Genomic DNA, 19324 nt, shown 5'->3' with positions numbered 1-19324 from the left:
CTCGCGATGAATACAACACAAAACTGATGCAGTTCGCCACTGGCAGTGCTTACCTTCGCAAATCACAGCAAACACTGACCCAAGATGGCGCCCGCGCGAACAAGAAATCTAAAGTACGGTGTCCTGCAGAGGACGAATGGCCAAAATTGCTAACATTTACACCATATATGCAGCTCAACAGCGACACCTTGTGACTTATTCCAGTCACTACCTTACATCCGCCTCTCCTTTAAGTGATGGCGTCCCAGTCATCAAACAAAACAAAATAAAACAGAACAGTCTCACTATGTACACAAGAATAATGGTGGTGGAAGATGTGCAGTGTAATGTGAAAATGTCTATGTGTGTATCCTATGTATTTCCTGCAGCCCTTCTTGCTTTGGCCCTCTGCCACAGCTTCCATCCCCTTTCTATCTTCTCCTGATCCTCCCCTGGTTCGTTAACTCTCAACCCATAAGTCAGTCTCTTTGGGGGATGCCAACTCCTCGGCAAGTTCCTCCTTGGTTCTCTTGGTCTGGGAGGTGAGTGGGTGACCCTGGCAGTCTCATTCCCCCTCCAATCTTCACTCTCTTGTGCTGCCCCTGGGTCCCTTTCCTCCGGTCCTGTGGGGGCAAGTGATCCATTTGCTGCTTCAGGTGAAATTCCCTTCACACCTCCTTCCAGGCTATCAGTCTCCCCGTCCTCGATCATGTCCGACTCTTCATCCTGTCTGATTACTTCACCAGCCTGCTCTCCACTGTCCTCAATCCCTCCTCCATGAACCTCCTCCACGTCAAGCTCCATTTCCTCTCTTGCCTCCTCTCCCACCTGCTCCACGGGAAGAAACATACACTGCGTGAGTAGGTTGCGGTGGACCACTCTCTCTGTATCACCATTTTCCGATCGCACCACATACACCGGCATGTCTGGCTGTTTCTTCACCACAATGTATGGACGTGACTCCCACTTGTCTCCTAGTTTGCTTCGCCCCTCCACATGACACACTTTAACCAGGACTCTGTCACCCGGGCTGAAGCTTTGACTCTTTGCTTGTCGGTCATAGTATCTTTTCTGGTGACCCTTAGCCTGGCGAGAGGCCTGATTAGCCTGTGCGTAAGCCTGTGACAAGCAGTCATGCAGGGTCTGGACATAATCGCTATATCCCCCCGACCCATTAGTGGTTGACAGCCCAAAGACCAAGTCGACAGGGAGCCGTGGATGCCTGCCAAACATCAGGTAGTATGGTGTGTACCCTGTCGAATCATGGCGGGTGCAGTTGTAGGCGTGTGTCATTGCATCCACATATTCGTGCCACCGGGGTTTCAGGTGAGGTTCTAGCATCCCCAGCATGTTCATGAGGGTGCGGTTAAACTGTTCAGTTGTCCCGTTGCCCTGTGGGTGATAGGGCGTGGTGTGGGTCTTAGTGATGCCGGTGCATTTACACAGCTCCTTCACCACAGCACTTTCAAAATTGCGCCCTTGGTCTGCATGCAGTTTTGCTGGGAAGCCAAACCGACAGAAAAAGTTTCTATACAGCACCCTAGCCACTGTGCTGGCTTTTTGGTCTTTAGTGGGGTATGCTTGTGCATAGCGTGAGAAATGGTCAGTGACCACGAGGACATTTTCGATACCACCTTTTGATTTCTCAAGAGTCAAAAAATCCACACAAACTAGCTCCAAGGGGGCACTGCTGTGGATACTGACCAGGGGGGCCCTGACCCCTGCGGTTGGAGTTTTCCTAAGGCAGCACCTCTCACATTGTTCGCACCAAGCCTTGATTTCCTGGAACATCCGTGGCCAATAAAACCTCTCCCTTATCATGTGCAATGTCCTCTCAAAACCAAGGTGGCCTGAGTCATCGTGGAGAGCAGTCTTCACTGATATACGCAAATCCTCTGGTAGCACCAATTGCTCAACTACTCCCCTTTGGCTGTCTTGGACGCAGCGGTACAGGATGCCATCCCTTACCGCTAACCTTCTCCACTCCTTTAAGAGAAGGCGCACGTGTCCTTCGGCACTCATTCGCTCACTGCGGCTCGGCTTCTGGTTCATACTCTTATAGTGCAAGACAGGGCCAATAACGAGGTCTTTTTTCTGCCCTGCACGGATCTCCTGTTTGGTCATGGTGGGCAGGGATTCCATCCCCACATCCCTGTAAGGCTCAGTGGATGTAGGTGGCCCGAGTTCCAGTTCCTCCCCTGTAGGCGTGCCATGGCCAGTGAGGCTTTGAGTATCCTGGGTAGCCTGTGTCGCACCATGCCCCTGTTCGTCGACACCCACCCACTGAGGGCATGTCTGTAGGATGTGCATGACCTCCTGGTTAGACATGCGAGAGAGGGCGTCAGTGTTTGTGTTGCTCTGTCCCCTCCGATACTGGACATCGAAATCGAAAGCAGCCAGCCTAGACACCCACCGCTGGCCTGTGGCATCCAGCTTCGCTGATGACATAACATACTTGAGAGGGTTGTTGTCTGTCTGGACAGAGAATCTACGCCCATAGAGGTGGTCGTAGAATTTGTCGGTGACCGCCCATTTAAGAGCAAGGAACTCGAGTTTGTGTGCAGGATACCTTGTCTCTGCTGGGCTCAAACCTCTACTGGTGAAGGCTATGACCCTCTCAGCTCCACCTTGGATCTGAGCTAGAACGGCGCCCAGACCCTCCCCTGAGGCGTCCGTCTGCAGAACGAAGGGCAAGCTATAGTCAGGATATCCCAGCACTGGAGCGCTTGTCAGCCTTTCTTTTAGGGTCTTAAATGCCTTCTCGCATTCATCTGTCCACAAAAAGGGTGGGTCGGTAGCCAGACTTTTCTTTCCCCCTCTCCTTTTCTTTCTGGGGTCACCAGCAGTTAGGCGGTACAGGGGAGCAGCTAGGGTAGAGTACCCACTTACATACCGCCTATAGTATCCAGCGAATCCCAGGAATTGCAACACTTCTTTGCGATTTGTGGGCCTCACCCAGTTTTTCACCTTGCTGATCTTCTCTGGGTCTGTCCGGATCCCCTCAGCAGACACTAAGTGACCCAAATACTGAACCTCCTTTCTCACTAGGTGGCATTTAGAAGGCTTTAACTTCAAGCCATGCTCCCGAAGCCGATCGAACACCAGCTGCAGTCTTTCCAGATGCTCATCAAAGGTTTTGGAGAATATGATGAGATCATCAAGATAGATTAGGAGGTGGGTGAAGTTCAAGTCGCCAAAGCAGCAGGTCATGAGTCTCTGAAAGGTGGAGGGAGCATTCTGCAGTCCAAAGGGCATACGATTTGCTTCAAACAGCCCCATAGGGGTGCTGAATGCCGTCTTGTGTTTGTCTTGCTCCGCCACCTCCACCTGCCAATAACCAGAGGTGAGGTCAAGGGTGGAGAAGTATCTTGCCTGCCCTAGAGCCTCCAGGGCTTCTTCTATTCTGGGGAGAGGGAAAGCATCTCTCGTGCTACAGGAGTTCAGTTTCCTGTAGTCAATACACAGCCTTAGTGATCCATCTTTCTTGGTTACGATCACGACAGGTGAAGCATATGGACTTTTGCTGGGCCTGATAACTCCTGTTGCCTCCATTTCTGTCAGTAACCTTCTCACGTCCTGCCACTGTGATGGGGGGATCTTACGGTAAGGCAGTCGAAATGGCTTAGGGTCGACCAGAGGGATTTCATGTTGCACAGTCTTTGTATGGCCATAATCCAGGGGGTGCTGTGAGAACACACCCATGTTCCTTTCCACAAGCTCTTTAAGAAGGGAACGCTGGTGCTCGTTTTCAACATCTGCTCCACTTAAATCCACTTCCTGGCTTGCCACAACGTGGTCCATACCCAGGCATGCTTCTCTGCCTCCGCTAATGTGATGACTGCCCCGCACCCTGTCTGAAAAGTCCACAATACTTTCCACCAGAGATGCCTTGGCCAGATGCGTGTGAGGCTTGATAGTGATAGCATGCTGGGAGAGGTTCATCACTCTTACCGGGGCACATCCTTTCTTTACATCAGCAAGAACTCTGGCGACCAGGATGTCTTGGCTGAGCCGCAGGGAGGGGTGGCCTTCAATTAGGGCTGTATAAGTCTTTCTTTGTGGTCCAGCTTTTATTTTGCACATTAAATCCATCTCTTTCCCTGCTTGAATGTGCACCTTGCGACCAGTATAAACAACAGGGCCCACTGTGTCATCCATATCACACTGGTCAGTGCTCTCAATCTCTAGCAGGGAGGCGTGCCACTCCGGATGAGTCTCCTTGACCTGGAGGAGGAACTGCTGGCCGTAGGTTGCCTGGAGGTGACTTCTGGAGGCACGGAGGACATTAGTTCCCACAAGCAGAGGAACAGAGGAGCGGTACTCTGTGTTAGTGACAACAAAAGCAGGCACACCCTTAAACTCTCTCCCCAACAATTTTAGGTTGATGCGTAGCACACCATGGTAGGTGACACTCTGGCCCCCTGCACCTTCTATGGGTATCTTAGAAGGCTGCAGTTTTTGTTTATGGAGGGTGGGGTGGCTGCGCCAGTACTGGTGCATAATACTGGTTATCTGGGAGCCAGAGTTGATGAGTGCCCTGCACTTCATTCCGTTGACTTCCACCTCCCCCTCGTTCCTGGGACCAACTAGGGGAGTGCTCTCCCCTCCGTCACCTTTGTTCACCTGCAGTGTGGGGACTTGCTGCTCGCCCATGGTTGCCCCGGCGACCATGGGCTTTATCTGTTTAAAGGCTGAGCTGAGTAAGTGTTTCCCTCCATGGGGGTCACAGGCTGAGGATCGTGTGCCCACGTCTGTTCAGGCCCCGGGAGCACTGCTCTGCAAACCCGGGCTATGTGTCCTTGCTTCCCACACCGGTAGCATGTGACCACTGACATTGGGGTTGTAGCCCCACGGGGTGGTCGGACTCTCAGTGGAGTGGCAGAGGATGGAGCATAAATTCTCGATTCAAGGTGGGTCAACTTGGCCATCTGCTCCTCCTGGCTCAGTGCTAATTTCTTGACCATCTCTGCTAGCTCTGACCACTCTGAGGGATGTTTAGCCTTTTCTGCCTTCACATTCACACTACACTCTGATGCCACTTGTACCTGGGCATAAGTTTTCTTTGATTTGTTTTGAGGCTGGAATCTCTTTGTTTCTTTTGCTAGATTTCGGAGCTCAGCCTGCAGCTCACGGAAACTCAAGAGCCGGGGCTTCATTGGCGAGATCCTCGCATACACATCCTCATCATTAATCCCCCGTATGAACTGCCGGGTGAGTTTACTGTCACGGTCAGGAAAAGGCTTGCCTCCTCTTTGGTTTTCTTCCACAGCTCGCAGTGTTGCCTCCAGTGCTATAGCATATGAACAGGCAGACTCCCCAGACCTCTGAACACGCTCATAGAAGTCCGCTAGTAGATCTGAGGAGCTCTGTGTGTCGCCGTACTCTGCTCTCAGTTCTTCGAATGCCCTTTCAGGTGTTTGGTCATGGAGAGGTAGATTCAGGACCAGCTTTCGGGCTTCACCAGTTAGGTGACGCACCACCGTGGAAAAGCGGAGGTGAATGGGGAGCTCTATTGCCTCAAGAAGATACTGCATGTCACGAATCCAGTCCTCTACAAGCACCTTGCTGTCAGCACTGCCAGTGAAGACTTGGACATTTTTCACTTGATGAGTCTGTATAAAACCACCGTAGGCAGCAAATGGGGGGTTAGCGTTGGCTGCAGCCCGGCCCGGAGCGCTTAAAGATGTATGCACCTGCTGGGGGGGGTATGCCAGGGTGTCCACTAACTTGGGGGTCTAAAGCAGAGGTTGGTACGTGCATTGAGGCATGGGTGCCGGGTGGGGCTATAGAACCTCCATGGGTCATATTCACGATAGGGGGCATGACAGTGTTGGGGCTTATAGCAGATGAGTGGAGGGGGGCTCGAGAGTCGTGGACAGCAGCTAGTGGCATGTGGGGCAAACGGGGCGTCAGCCCATGCTTTGAACTTTCAAGGGTCTGCTCGGCTGCAGAGGGATTATTCATTATGCCCACTCCCTGCACTGTTAGGGGGCTTGGCATGGCGGCTTGGGGGGCAGGTGTGGAATACAGATGGCTGGTGTATGCTTGGGGGCTGAATGGAACGGTCATCGTTGGGTAAGGAGTGTTAAGTGATTGGTTCAGGGTGGGATGCTGGGTACTGTGCACCGCTGGGTAGTTGGGATATGAGGCAACATGGGGTGCCGGTGTAGCAGTGGGCCCATGGACACTGGCCTGAGGGGAAAAAGCAGGGGGCATAGTTATCTGTATATCTGGCCGAAACACTGGAGGGGCTGTAGTTAGAGGGCTGTGGTTGGACTGGCTTGTCTGGTTGGTTGGCACTGACCTTGGGCGAATTTCAGATAGGTGTGAGGGCACCTGCATTTGGCCTCCATAGGGTGGCAGTGGTGGGGCATGAGCTGGAGCCACGCCAAGATCAGTCTGGGGTGAAAGCATGGTTGGTGGTGGGGTCTGTTGTGTGCCCAGCCCAGAGTCGGTGAGGTCCCTGATTGGGGTGTGATACTGTAACCGCTGGCCAGTGAAGCTGGGGAACTGGGTGACCAGCTTCGACTTCACTGATGACTGTTGGTCCACTGTACTGGCGCTAGCTGTAGCCCCTTCATTCAAAAGGTGAGGCTGTGCCCTCTTTGGAGTGTCTGCAACGTCTCTCAACATTTTCACTGTCCTGTATCTCTAATTTAGCTGCACCAGAAAATGTGTGTGGGCTACTTGTAGTATGCTTAACTGTGAGTAAGTACAATATATTTCTAGTAAAATAGAACACAACACAGATGTATGACAACTATCATTCTATAACGCAGAAAAAAAAAGAATTCACAAAAAAACAGCATTAAACTCAGAGCGTAGTTAAACAACTATCTTCAGCACAGAGGTTGTGAATGACACAAATCAGCAGCAATTACTTAACCGTATTCAATGATTATCATTATAGACAGGGAACATCATTTAGCATTCTTTCTACAATTCAAGTCTCTGAGTCTTTTTTTTTTTTTTTTCAGGGACAGAAACCCTCAAATGAAACCACCCCAAGATTTCACTTTCAAAGGATATGCCTGGGGAGATGAAAGTCCCAGTAATACAGCTGCACAGGCAGTTATATACTTAGTTCAGCACCCCATCAGATGGCGACACCTCTTACTATGGCTGCGTAGCTGGGGGGTGTCGGCATTGCTTTCTCTTCGGTCTCGAAGTGCCACAAATCCGGGGTCACGGCACCAAAGATGTAACCCAACCAGTGCAGGGGCCTCCCTACACCCCGGACTCTGCGTTGTGTTAAATTGTGTTGGATTGGGGTGCACCGCAGAGAGACCAGTCGGACACAGGTGTTCAATTTGTGGCTCGGACCGCGCCGTTTATTCAGAAGCAGGGGCAAACACCACTCCAACTCTGCTGCTGGCCCTTCGCAAATCACAGCAAACACTCCGTGACTATCAACATTGCAAAATACAACAACACATATACACAGAATACACATTAAGTAACAATAACCGTGCCTTCTACAACATTCCACGGTCTCGGCGATGAATACAACACAAAACTGATGCAGTTCGCCACTGGCAGTGCTTACCTTCGCAAATCACAGCAAACACTGACCCAAGATGGCGCCCGCGCGAACAAGAAATCTAAAGTACGGTGTCCTGCAGAGGACGAATGGCCAAAATTGCTAACATTTACACCATATATGCAGCTCAACAGCGACACCTTGTGACTTATTCCAGTCACTACCTTACAGATACATTCACTACTTCTAGCCTCCACTATTCAAATTCAGTATTTTCACAGTGTCCTAAAAGCTTCCTGAAAAGCCTTTACACTGTTTTCCAAAACGCTGCATCCAGAGCACAGTCAGGGACTGGAAGGACAGAGTAGATTTCCCCCATATGGACTTCTCTCTTCATTGGCTCCCAATTAAATCCCAAATAAAAATCCAAATACTTGCCCTCACACACAAGGTCTTGAATAATCACCACCAATTTTGTCTACAAGATCTCACAGTGCCATATCATCCCAACAGAGTGCTTTGCTCTCAGACTGCTGGCTTCCGAGGGGATTTTAAAGTGCAATGGAAGGCAGAGCCATCACTTTTCAGGCCCCTCTCTGTGGAACCAGCTCCCACTTTGTATTCGGGACACAGACACTTGCTCTCATTTTTGAATTAAGCGTAAAACCTTTTTGCCAAAGTCCAATAACTTGAAAGAGGAGCCAAAGACGTCCTCGTCCCAGATTCGTCCCAAGACAGATTCACACCTATTCTCACCTTGTCTGCTGTGACCTGAAGAACTCGCGTGACCATTGCGACTCTCAAGGTGCTAAAAATCACGCAAGAGTTTAAATGCGTGAGAGGCCACACTTGAGTAGCAAAGAAGCTTTGCTGATGAGATTAAATGTGCAGTTGCATGAAAGCACTAGTCTTTTTAGTGATCTACCTTTTGACCAGTTTAGAACCTGACAAGCGAGTAATCACAATGCCCACCTTGTTAATTGTCCTGAAAATCTGTATAAGCCGGACAATGAATCAGTGATGTTGTAGTCTTTCACAGCGATGGTGGTATAGTGGCGAGCATAGCTGCCTTCCAAGCAGTTGACCCGGGTTCGATTCCCGGCCATCGCAGTTGCCACTTGCAGTGCTTTTCAAGCATGTGGGCTGCGTACTATTTTACACTAAAAACGTTCTCCGCTCTTTCTGCAAATGCTTACAATGTCAGGCCAGGTGCATTCTTCATCGGCCTCGCTGCTACCGTTTGCTGTGTAAAGACACTGTTCAAACAGGCTTTGAGTTCTCATCACTTCATACCTATACCTTCTTACATGAAACTGGGATTGGACACGCTACTTCTTCATAAAGACTCCTAGTCCCACTTTAAATATTGTGCTGAATGTTTGGAATGAAGATAACATTTTACTAACCATGTACTGATCAGCTCTTTGCGGTGGCAAAATCATCAGCTGTGTGTGTTACTGTTCATGCAAACAAGCAAGCTAATGTCAGCCAGCTAGCTTCAACCGCAGCTGTGCTGCACCAATCTCACGGAACTGCAAAACCACAAGCTTTCGCACCAAAGTCATGCAGCTACCGCATTTACAATCCAGCGTGGCCGTTGTTGTGCACATCCTACTTGAAAGATTTGTGGAGTAGGACTTTGTAGGACGTATGTCTTTCAAGTATGTAGTTCTACAGCCCAATGTGGTTGTTGTGGCCGAGCGGTCAAGGCGATGGACTAGAAATCCATTGGGGTCTCCCCGCACAGGTTCGAATCCTGTCGACAACGGTCAGCTGTTTTGCGGCAGTCCAGTCGTTGATTTGAGAAGAAGGCATGGAGATCACCTGAGAAGGTGCCAGGAGAAAGAGCCAGGCCTTTGCTTGTGAAAATAGAGCACGCAGAAGCAATGGACCCAGCTATGTCCTGACAAAATTAGGCACATATTCAGTAAACATGGCATCCTTCAATTGGTCTCTTAGCCACCCCACACGTGCCCCCGTGTAGTCGTCCAGGATCCAGTCTGAGTACCGCCAATGACTCATGCGTCTGACAAATGCTCGTTGCTTTGCAAGAGGATCGGGATTGGAGGCACAGCGGATTTCACCGGGAATGGGACAACAGCAGAAATAGCTTCAAACATTACTGCATGAAAAGCACAAGGAGTGGACACATTTCATTGTTTGGAACACTGCTTTTCACTACAGCTCTTTGCATGTAAAAACTTTGCTCTTCTCCACAGCTGGCTGACAGACACGCAAAAGCGCAAGCAAGAGTGGCCACAGACCCACTATGCCGGCCTTTGTACACTCTCTCCATCTAATGATAGAGAGGAAGGATACATTCACTACTTCTAGCCTCCACTATTCAAATTCAGTATTTTCACAGTGTCCTAAAAGCTTCCTGAAAAGCCTTTACACTGTTTTCCAAAACGCTGCATCCAGAGCACATTCAGGGACTGGAAGGACAGAGTAGATTTCCCCCATATGGACTTCTCTCTTCATTGGCTCCCAATTAAATCCCAAATAAAAATCCAAATACTTGCCCTCACACACAAGGTCTTGAATAATCACCACCAATTTTGTCTACAAGATCTCACAGTGCCATATCATCCCAACAGAGTGCTTTGCTCTCAGACTGCTGGCTTCCGAGGGGATTTAAAAGTGCAATGGAAGGCAGAGCCATCACTTTTCAGGCCCCTCTCTGTGGAACCAGCTCCCACTTTGTATTCGGGACACAGACACTTGCTCTCATTTTTGAATTAAGCGTAAAACCTTTTTGCCAAAGTCCAATAACTTGAAAGAGGAGCCAAAGACGTCCTCGTCCCAGATTCGTCCCAAGACAGATTCACACCTATTCTCACCTTGTCTGCTGTGACCTGAAGAACTCGCGTGACCATTGCGACTCTCAAGGTGCTAAAAATCACGCAAGAGTTTAAATGCGTGAGAGGCCACACTTGAGTAGCAAAGAAGCTTTGCTGATGAGATTAAATGTGCAGTTGCATGAAAGCACTAGTCTTTTTAGTGATCTACCTTTTGACCAGTTTAGAACCTGACAAGCGAGTAATCACAATGCCCACCTTGTTAATTGTCCTGAAAATCTGTATAAGCCGGACAATGAATCAGTGATGTTGTAGTCTTTCACAGCGATGGTGGTATAGTGGCGAGCATAGCTGCCTTCCAAGCAGTTGACCCGGGTTCGATTCCCGGCCATCGCAGTTGCCACTCGCAGTGCTTTTCAAGCATGTGGGCTGCGTACTGTTTTACACTAAAAACGTTCTCCGCTCTTTCTGCAAATGCTTACAATGTCAGGCCAGGTGCATTCTTCATCGGCCTCGCTGCAACCGTTTGCTGTGGAAAGACACTGTTCACACAGGCTTTGAGTTCTCATCACTTCATACCTATACCTTCTTACATGAAACTGGGATTGGACACGCTACTTCTTCATAAAGACACCCAGTCCCACTTTAAATATTGTGCTCAATGTTTGGAATGAAGATAACATTTTACTAACCATGTACTGATCAGCTCTTTGCAGTGGCAAAATCATCAGCTGTGTGTGTTACTGTTCATGCAAACAAGCAAGCTAATGTCAGCCAGCTAGCTTCAACCGCAGCTGTGCTGCACCAATCTCACGGAACTGCAAAACCACAAGCTTTCGCACCAAAGTCATGCAGCTACCGCATTTACAATCCAGCGTGGCCGTTGTTGTGCACATCCTACTTGAAAGATGTGTGGCGTAGGACTTGGAAGACGTATGTCTTTCAAGTATGTAGTTTCACAGCCCAATGTGGTTGTTGTGGCCGAGCGGTCAAGGCGATGGACTAGAAATCCATTGGGGTCTCCCCGCACAGGTTCGAATCCTGTCGACAACGGTCAGCTGTTTTGCGGCAGTCCAGTTGTTGATTTGAGAAGAAGTCATGGAGATCACCTGAGAGGGTGCCAGGAGAAAGAGCCAGGCCTTTGCTTGTGAAAATAGAGCACGCAGAAGCAATGGACCCAGCTATGTCCTGACAAAATTAGGCACATATTCAGTAAACATGGCATCCTTCAATTGGTCTCTTAGGCACCCCACACGTGCCCCCGTGTAGTCGTCCAGGATCCAGTCTGAGTACCGCCAATGACTCATGCGTCTGACAAATGCTGATTGCTTTGCAAGAGGACTGGGATCGGGATTGGAGGCACAGCGGATTTCACCGGGAATGGGACAACAGCAGAAATAGCTTCAAACATTACTGCATGAAAAGCACAAGGAGTGGAAACATTTCATTGTTTCGAACACTGCTTTTCACTACAGCTCTTTGCATGTAAAAACTTTGCTCTTCTCCACAGCTGGCTGACGGACACGCAAAAGCGCAAGCAAGAGTGGCCACAGACCCACTATGCCGGCCTTTGTACACTCTCTCCATCTAATGATAGAGAGGAAGGATACATTCACTACTTCTAGCCTCCACTATTCAAATTCAGTATTTTCACAGTGTCCTAAAAGCTTCCTGAAAAGCCTTTACACTGTTTTCCAAAACGCTGCATCCAGAGCACAGTCAGGGACTGGAAGGACAGAGTAGATTTCCCCCATATGGACTTCTCTCTTCATTGGCTCCCAATTAAATCCCAAATAAAAATCCAAATACTTGCCCTCACACACAAGGTCTTGAATAATCACCACCAATTTTGTCTACAAGATCTCACAGTGCCATATCATCCCAACAGAGTGCTTTGCTCTCAGACTGCTGGCTTCCGAGGGGATTTAAAAGTGCAATGGAAGGCAGAGCCATCACTTTTCAGGCCCCTCTCTGTGGAACCAGCTCCCACTTTGTATTCGGGACACAGACACTTGCTCTCATTTTTGAATTAAGCGTAAAACCTTTTTGCCAAAGTCCAATAACTTGAAAGAGGAGCCAAAGACGTCCTCGTCCCAGATTCGTCCCAAGACAGATTCACACCTATTCTCACCTTGTCTGCTGTGACCTGAAGAACTCGCGTGACCATTGCGACTCTCAAGGTGCTAAAAATCACGCAAGAGTTTAAATGCGTGAGAGGCCACACTTGAGTAGCAAAGAAGCTTTGCTGATGAGATTAAATGTGCAGTTGCATGAAAGCACTAGTCTTTTTAGTGATCTACCTTTTGACCAGTTTAGAACCTGACAAGCGAGTAATCACAATGCCCACCTTGTTAATTGTCCTGAAAATCTGTATAAGCCGGACAATGAATCAGTGATGTTGTAGTCTTTCACAGCGATGGTGGTATAGTGGCGAGCATAGCTGCCTTCCAAGCAGTTGACCCGGGTTCGATTCCCGGCCATCGCAGTTGCCACTCGCAGTGCTTTTCAAGCATGTGGGCTGCGTACTGTTTTACACTAAAAACGTTCTCCGCTCTTTCTGCAAATGCTTACAATGTCAGGCCAGGTGCATTCTTCATCGGCCTCGCTGCAACCGTTTGCTGTGGAAAGACACTGTTCATACAGGCTTTGAGTTCTCATCACTTCATACCTATACCTTCTTACATGAAGCTGAGATTGGACACGCTACTTCTTCATAAAGACACCCAGTCCCACTTTAAATATTGTGCTGAATGTTTGGAATGAAGATAACATTTTACTAACCATGTACTGATCAGCTCTTTGCGGTGGCAAAATCATCAGCTGTGTGTGTTACTGTTCATGCAAACAAGCAAGCTAATGTCAGCCAGCTAGCTTCAACCGCAGCTGTGCTGCACCAATCTCACGGAACTGCAAAACCACAAGCTTTCGCACCAAAGTCATGCAGCTACCGCATTTACAATCCAGCGTGGCCGTTGTTGTGCACATCCTACTTGAAAGATGTGTGGCGTAGGACTTGGAAGACGTATGTCTTTCAAGTATGTAGTTCCACAGCCCAATGCGGTTGTTGTGGCCGAGCGGTCAAGGCGATGGACTAGAAATCCATTGGGGTCTCCCCGCACAGGTTCGAATCCTGTCGACAACGGTCAGTTGTTTTGCGGCAGTCCAGACGTTGATTTGAGAAGAAGGCATGGAGATCACCTGAGAAGGTGCCAGGAGAAAGAGCCAGGCCTTTGCTTGTGAAAATAGAGCACGCAGAAGCAATGGACCCAGCTATGTCCTGACAAAATTAGGCACATATTCAGTAAACATGGCATCCTTCAATTGGTCTCTTAGCCACCCCACACGTGCCCCCGTGTAGTCGTCCAGGATCCAGTCTGAGTACCGCCAATGACTCATGCGTCTGACAAATGCTCATTGCTTTGCAAGAGGATCGGGATTGGAGGCACAGCGGATTTCACCGGGAATGGGACAACAGCAGAAATAGCTTCAAACATTACTGCATGAAAAGCACAAGGAGTGGAAACATTTCATTGTTTCGAACACTGCTTTTCACTACAGCTCTTTGCATGTAAAAACTTTGCTCTTCTCCACAGCTGGCTGACGGACACGCAAAAGCGCAAGCAAGAGTGGCCACAGACCCACTATGCCGGCCTTTGTACACTCTCTCCATCTAATGATAGAGAGGAAGGATACATTCACTACTTCTAGCCTCCACTATTCAAATTCAGTATTTTCACAGTGTCCTAAAAGCTTCCTGAAAAGCCTTTACACTGTTTTCCAAAACGCTGCATCCAGAGCACAGTCAGGGACTGGAAGGACAGAGTAGATTTCCCCCATATGGACTTCTCTCTTCATTGGCTCCCAATTAAATCCCAAATAAAAATCCAAATACTTGCCCTCACACACAAGGTCTTGAATAATCACCACCAATTTTGTCTACAAGATCTCACAGTGCCATATCATCCCAACAGAGTGCTTTGCTCTCAGACTGCTGGCTTCCGAGGGGATTTTAAAGTGCAATGGAAGGCAGAGCCATCACTTTTCAGGCCCCTCTCTGTGGAACCAGCTCCCACTTTGTATTCGGGACACAGACACTTGCTCTCATTTTTGAATTAAGCGTAAAACCTTTTTGCCAAAGTCCAATAACTTGAAAGAGGAGCCAAAGACGTCCTCGTCCCAGATTCGTCCCAAGACAGATTCACACCTATTCTCACCTTGTCTGCTGTGACCTGAAGAACTCGCGTGACCATTGCGACTCTCAAGGTGCTAAAAATCACGCAAGAGTTTAAATGCGTGAGAGGCCACACTTGAGTAGCAAAGAAGCTTTGCTGATGAGATTAAATGTGCAGTTGCATGAAAGCACTAGTCTTTTTAGTGATCTACCTTTTGACCAGGTTAGAACCTGACAAGCGAGTAATCACAATGCCCACCTTGTTAATTGTCCTGAAAATCTGTATAAGCCGGAAAATCAATCAGTGATGTTGTAGTCTTTCACAGCGATGGTGGTATAGTGGCGAGCATAGCTGCCTTCCAAGCAGTTGACCCGGGTTCGATTCCCGGCCATCGCAGTTGCCACTCGCAGTGCTGTTCAAGCATTTGGGCTGCGTACTATTTTACACTAAAAACGTTCTCCGCTCTTTCTGCAAATGCTTACAATGTCAGGCCAGGTGCATTCTTCATCGGCCTCGCTGCAACCGTTTGCTGTGGAAAGACACTGTTCATACAGGCTTTGAGTTCTCATCACTTCATACCTATACCTTCTTACATGAAGCTGAGATTGGACACGCTACTTCTTCATAAAGACACCCAGTCCCACTTTAAATATTGTGCTCAATGTTTGGAATGAAGATAACATTTTACTAACCATGTACTGATCAGCTCTTTGCGGTGGCAAAATCATCAGCTGTGTGTGTTACTGTTCATGCAAACAAGCAAGCTAATGTCAGCCAGCTAGCTTCAACCGCAGCTGTGCTGCACCAATCTCACGGAACTGCAAAACCACAAGCTTTCGCACCAAAGTCATGCAGCTACCGCATTTACAATCCAGCGTGGCCGTTGTTGTGCACATCCTACTTGAAAGATGTGTGGCGTAGGACTTGGAAGACGTATGTCTTTCAAGTATGTAGTTCCACAGCCCAATGCGGTTGTTGTGGCCGAGCGGTCAAGGCGATGGACTAGAAATCCATTGGGGTCTCCCCGCACAGGTTCGAATCCTGTCGACAACGGTCAGTTGTTTTGCGGCAGTCCAGACGTTGATTTGAGAAGAAGGCATGGAGATCACCTGAGAAGGTGCCAGGAGAAAGAGCCAGGCCTTTGCTTGTGAAAATAGAGCACGCAGAAGCAATGGACCCAGCTATGTCCTGACAAAATTAGGCACATATTCAGTAAACATGGCATCCTTCAATTGGTCTCTTAGCCACCCCACACGTGCCCCCGTGTAGTCGTCCAGGATCCAGTCTGAGTACCGCCAATGACTCATGCGTCTGACAAATGCTCATTGCTTTGCAAGAGGATCGGGATTGGAGGCACAGCGGATTTCACCGGGAATGGGACAACAGCAGAAATAGCTTCAAACATTACTGCATGAAAAGCACAAGGAGTGGAAACATTTCATTGTTTCGAACACTGCTTTTCACTACAGCTCTTTGCATGTAAAAACTTTGCTCTTCTCCACAGCTGGCTGACGGACACGCAAAAGCGCAAGCAAGAGTGGCCACAGACCCACTATGCCGGCCTTTGTACACTCTCTCCATCTAACGATAGAGAGGAAGGATACATTCACTACTTCTAGCCTCCACTATTCAAATTCAGTATTTTCACAGTGTCCTAAAAGCTTCCTGAAAAGCCTTTACACTGTTTTCCAAAACGCGGCATCCAGAGCACAGTCAGGGACTGGAAGGACAGAGTAGATTTCCCCCATATGGACTTCTCTCTTCATTGGCTCCCGATTAAATCCCAAATAAAAATCCAAATACTTGCCCTCACACACAAGGTCTTGAATAATCACCACCAACTTTTGTCTACAAGATCTCACAGTGCCATATCATCCCAACAGAGTGCTTTGCTCTCAGACTGCTGGCTTCCGAGGGGATTTTAAAGTGCAATGGAAGGCAGAGCCATCACTTTTCACGCCCCTCTCCGTGGAACCAGCTCCCACTTTGTATTCGGGACACAGACACTTGCTCTCATTTTTTAATTAAGCGTAAAACCTTTTTGCCAAAGTCCAATAACTTGAAAGAGGAGCCAAAGACGTCCTCGTCCCAGATTCGTCCCAAGACAGATTCACACCTATTCTCACCTTGTCTGCTGTGACCTGAAGAACTCGCGTGACCATTGCGACTCTCAAGGTGCTAAAAATCACGCAAGAGTTTAAATGCGTGAGAGGCCACACTTGAGTAGCAAAGAAGCTTTGCTGATGAGATTAAATGTGCAGTTGAATGAAAGCACTAGTCTTTTTAGTGATCTACCTTTTGACCAGTTTAGAACCTGACAAGCGAGTAATCACAATGCCCACCTTGTTAATTGTCCTGAAAATCTGTATAAGCCGGACAATGAATCAGTGATGTTGCAGTCTTTCACAGCGATGGTGGTATAGTGGCGAGCATAGCTGCCTTCCAAGCAGTTGACCCGGGTTCGATTCCCGGCCATCGCAGTTGCCACTCGCAGTGCTGTTCAAGCATGTGGGCTGCGTACAGTTTTACACTAAAAACGTTCTCCGCTCTTTCTGCAAATGCTTACAATGTCAGGCCAGGTGCATTCTTCATCGGCCTCGCTGCTACCGTTTGCTGTGGAAAGACACTGTTCACACAGGCTTTGAGTTCTCATCACTTCATACCTATACCTTCTTACATGAAACTGGGATTGGACACGCTACTTCTTCATAAAGACACCCAGTCCCACTTTAAATATTGTGCTGAATGTTTGGAATGAAGATAACATTTTACTAACCATGTACTGATCAGCTCTTTGCGGTGGCAAAATCATCAGCTGTGTGTTACTGTTCATGCAAACAAGCAAGCTAATGTCAGCCAGCTAGCTTCAACCGCAGCTGTGCTGCACCAATCTCACGGAACTGCAAAACCACAAGCTTTCGCACCAAAGTCATGCAGCTACCGCATTTACAATCCAGCGTGGCCGTTGTTGTGCACATCCTACTTGAAAGATGTGTGGCGTAGGACTTGGAAGACGTATGTCTTTCAAGTATGTAGTTCCACAGCCCAATGCGGTTGTTGTGGCCGAGCGGTCAAGGCGATGGACTAGAAATCCATTGGGGTCTCCCCGCACAGGTTCGAATCCTGTCGACAACGGTCAGTTGTTTTGCGGCAGTCCAGACGTTGATTTGAGAAGAAGGCATGGAGATCACCTGAGAAGGTGCCAGGAGAAAGAGCCAGGCCTTTGCTTGTGAAAATAGAGCACGCAGAAGCAATGGACCCAGCTATGTCCTGACAAAATTAGGCACATATTCTGTAAACATGGCATCCTTCAATTGGTCTCTTAGCCACCCCAGACGTGCCCCCGTGTAGTCGTCCAGGATCCAGTCTGAGTACCGCCAATGACTCATGCGTCTGACAAATGCTCATTGCTTTGCAAGAGGACTGGGATCGGGATTGGAGGCACAGCGGATTTCACCGGGAATGGGACAACAGCAGAAATAGCTTCAAACATCGAACATTACTGCATGAAAAGCACAAGGAGTGGAAACATTTCATTGTTTCGAACACTGCTTTTCACTACAGCTCTTTGCATGTAAAAACTTTGCTCTTCTCCACAGCTGGCTGACGGACACGCAAAAGCGCAAGCAAGAGTGGCCACAGACCCACTATGCCGGCCTTTGTACACTCTCTCCATCTAACGATAGAGAGGAAGGATACATTCACTACTTCTAGCCTCCACTATTCAAATTCAGTATTTTCACAGTGTCCTAAAAGCTTCCTGAAAAGCCTTTACACTGTTTTCCAAAACGCGGCATCCAGAGCACAGTCAGGGACTGGAAGGACAGAGTAGATTTCCCCCATATGGACTTCTCTCTTCATTGGCTCCCAATTAAATCCCAAATAAAAATCCAAATACTTGCCCTCACACACAAGGTCTTGAATAATCACCACCAATTTTGTCTACAAGATCTCACAGTGCCATATCATCCCAACAGAGTGCTTTGCTCTCAGACTGCTGGCTTCCGAGGGGATTTTAAAGTGCAATGGAAGGCAGAGCCATCACTTTTCAGGCCCCTCTCTGTGGAACCAGCTCCCACTTTGTATTCGGGACACAGACACTTGCTCTCATTTTTGAATTAAGCGTAAAACCTTTTTGCCAAAGTCCAATAACTTGAAAGAGGAGCCAAAGACGTCCTCGTCCCAGATTCGTCCCAAGACAGATTCACACCTATTCTCACCTTGTCTGCTGTGACCTGAAGAACTCGCGTGACCATTGCGACTCTCAAGGTGCTAAAAATCACGCAAGAGTTTAAATGCGTGAGAGGCCACACTTGAGTAGCAAAGAAGCTTTGCTGATGAGATTAAATGTGCAGTTGCATGAAAGCACTAGTCTTTTTAGTGATCTACCTTTTGACCAGTTTAGAACCTGACAAGCGAGTAATCACAATGCCCACCTTGTTAATTGTCCTGAAAATCTGTATAAGCCGGACAATGAATCAGTGATGTTGTAGTCTTTCACAGCGATGGTGGTATAGTGGCGAGCATAGCTGCCTTCCAAGCAGTTGACCTGGGTTCGATTCCCGGCCATCGCAGTTGCCACTAGCAGTGCTGTTCAAGCATGTGGGCTGCGTACTATTTTACACTATTGTAATGGGGAAGTCTTTAGGACCCAGGGGACCCAATGGAGGGTATAAAAGAGGAAGTAGCAGCAGGTGCTCTTCATTTTCCACTGACGAGCGGCTGTGAACAATGGTTGTGTGAGTAGGTGAAGAGCCTGAGAAGTTTTAATTGTCTGCTACACAAACAGTTGTTTTAAACCTCTACAGCAGAGGTTCGAGGTACAGGCTGTTTTTCTTTTAGTGTTTTTTTTAAAATTTGTTGAAATGTATTTGATGTTTATTGTATTTTATGTT

The 19324-nt window shown here is 48.3% G+C and overlaps 11 non-coding genes across 11 annotated transcripts; all 11 read left to right on the top strand.

The window, feature by feature from the left end:
- Positions 1–8497: 8497 nt before the first annotated feature.
- trnag-ucc (transfer RNA glycine (anticodon UCC)) lies at positions 8498–8569 on the top strand. The gene has a single exon. It is a non-coding gene; the product is annotated as a tRNA-Gly (tRNA).
- Positions 8570–9145: 576 nt separating this feature from the next.
- Positions 9146–9227, top strand: trnas-aga (transfer RNA serine (anticodon AGA)). The gene has a single exon. It is a non-coding gene; the product is annotated as a tRNA-Ser (tRNA).
- Positions 9228–10581: 1354 nt separating this feature from the next.
- trnag-ucc (transfer RNA glycine (anticodon UCC)) lies at positions 10582–10653 on the top strand. The gene has a single exon. It is a non-coding gene; the product is annotated as a tRNA-Gly (tRNA).
- A 575-nt stretch (positions 10654–11228) lies between these two features.
- On the top strand, positions 11229–11310 carry trnas-aga (transfer RNA serine (anticodon AGA)). The gene has a single exon. It is a non-coding gene; the product is annotated as a tRNA-Ser (tRNA).
- A 1360-nt stretch (positions 11311–12670) lies between these two features.
- On the top strand, positions 12671–12742 carry trnag-ucc (transfer RNA glycine (anticodon UCC)). The gene has a single exon. It is a non-coding gene; the product is annotated as a tRNA-Gly (tRNA).
- A 575-nt stretch (positions 12743–13317) lies between these two features.
- On the top strand, positions 13318–13399 carry trnas-aga (transfer RNA serine (anticodon AGA)). Its single transcript has one exon. It is a non-coding gene; the product is annotated as a tRNA-Ser (tRNA).
- Positions 13400–14753: 1354 nt separating this feature from the next.
- trnag-ucc (transfer RNA glycine (anticodon UCC)) lies at positions 14754–14825 on the top strand. The gene has a single exon. It is a non-coding gene; the product is annotated as a tRNA-Gly (tRNA).
- Positions 14826–15400: 575 nt separating this feature from the next.
- On the top strand, positions 15401–15482 carry trnas-aga (transfer RNA serine (anticodon AGA)). Its single transcript has one exon. It is a non-coding gene; the product is annotated as a tRNA-Ser (tRNA).
- Positions 15483–16837: 1355 nt separating this feature from the next.
- On the top strand, positions 16838–16909 carry trnag-ucc (transfer RNA glycine (anticodon UCC)). The gene has a single exon. It is a non-coding gene; the product is annotated as a tRNA-Gly (tRNA).
- Positions 16910–17482: 573 nt separating this feature from the next.
- trnas-aga (transfer RNA serine (anticodon AGA)) lies at positions 17483–17564 on the top strand. Its single transcript has one exon. It is a non-coding gene; the product is annotated as a tRNA-Ser (tRNA).
- Positions 17565–18931: 1367 nt separating this feature from the next.
- On the top strand, positions 18932–19003 carry trnag-ucc (transfer RNA glycine (anticodon UCC)). The gene has a single exon. It is a non-coding gene; the product is annotated as a tRNA-Gly (tRNA).
- The last annotated feature ends 321 nt before the right edge of the window (positions 19004–19324 follow it).

Source organism: Maylandia zebra, linkage group LG9 (assembly GCF_041146795.1).
Source record: "Maylandia zebra isolate NMK-2024a linkage group LG9, Mzebra_GT3a, whole genome shotgun sequence".
Classification (NCBI taxonomy): Eukaryota; Metazoa; Chordata; class Actinopteri; order Cichliformes; family Cichlidae; genus Maylandia; species Maylandia zebra.
Note: the sequence above shows the minus strand (reverse complement) of the source record. Positions and strands in the feature narration are given on the sequence as shown.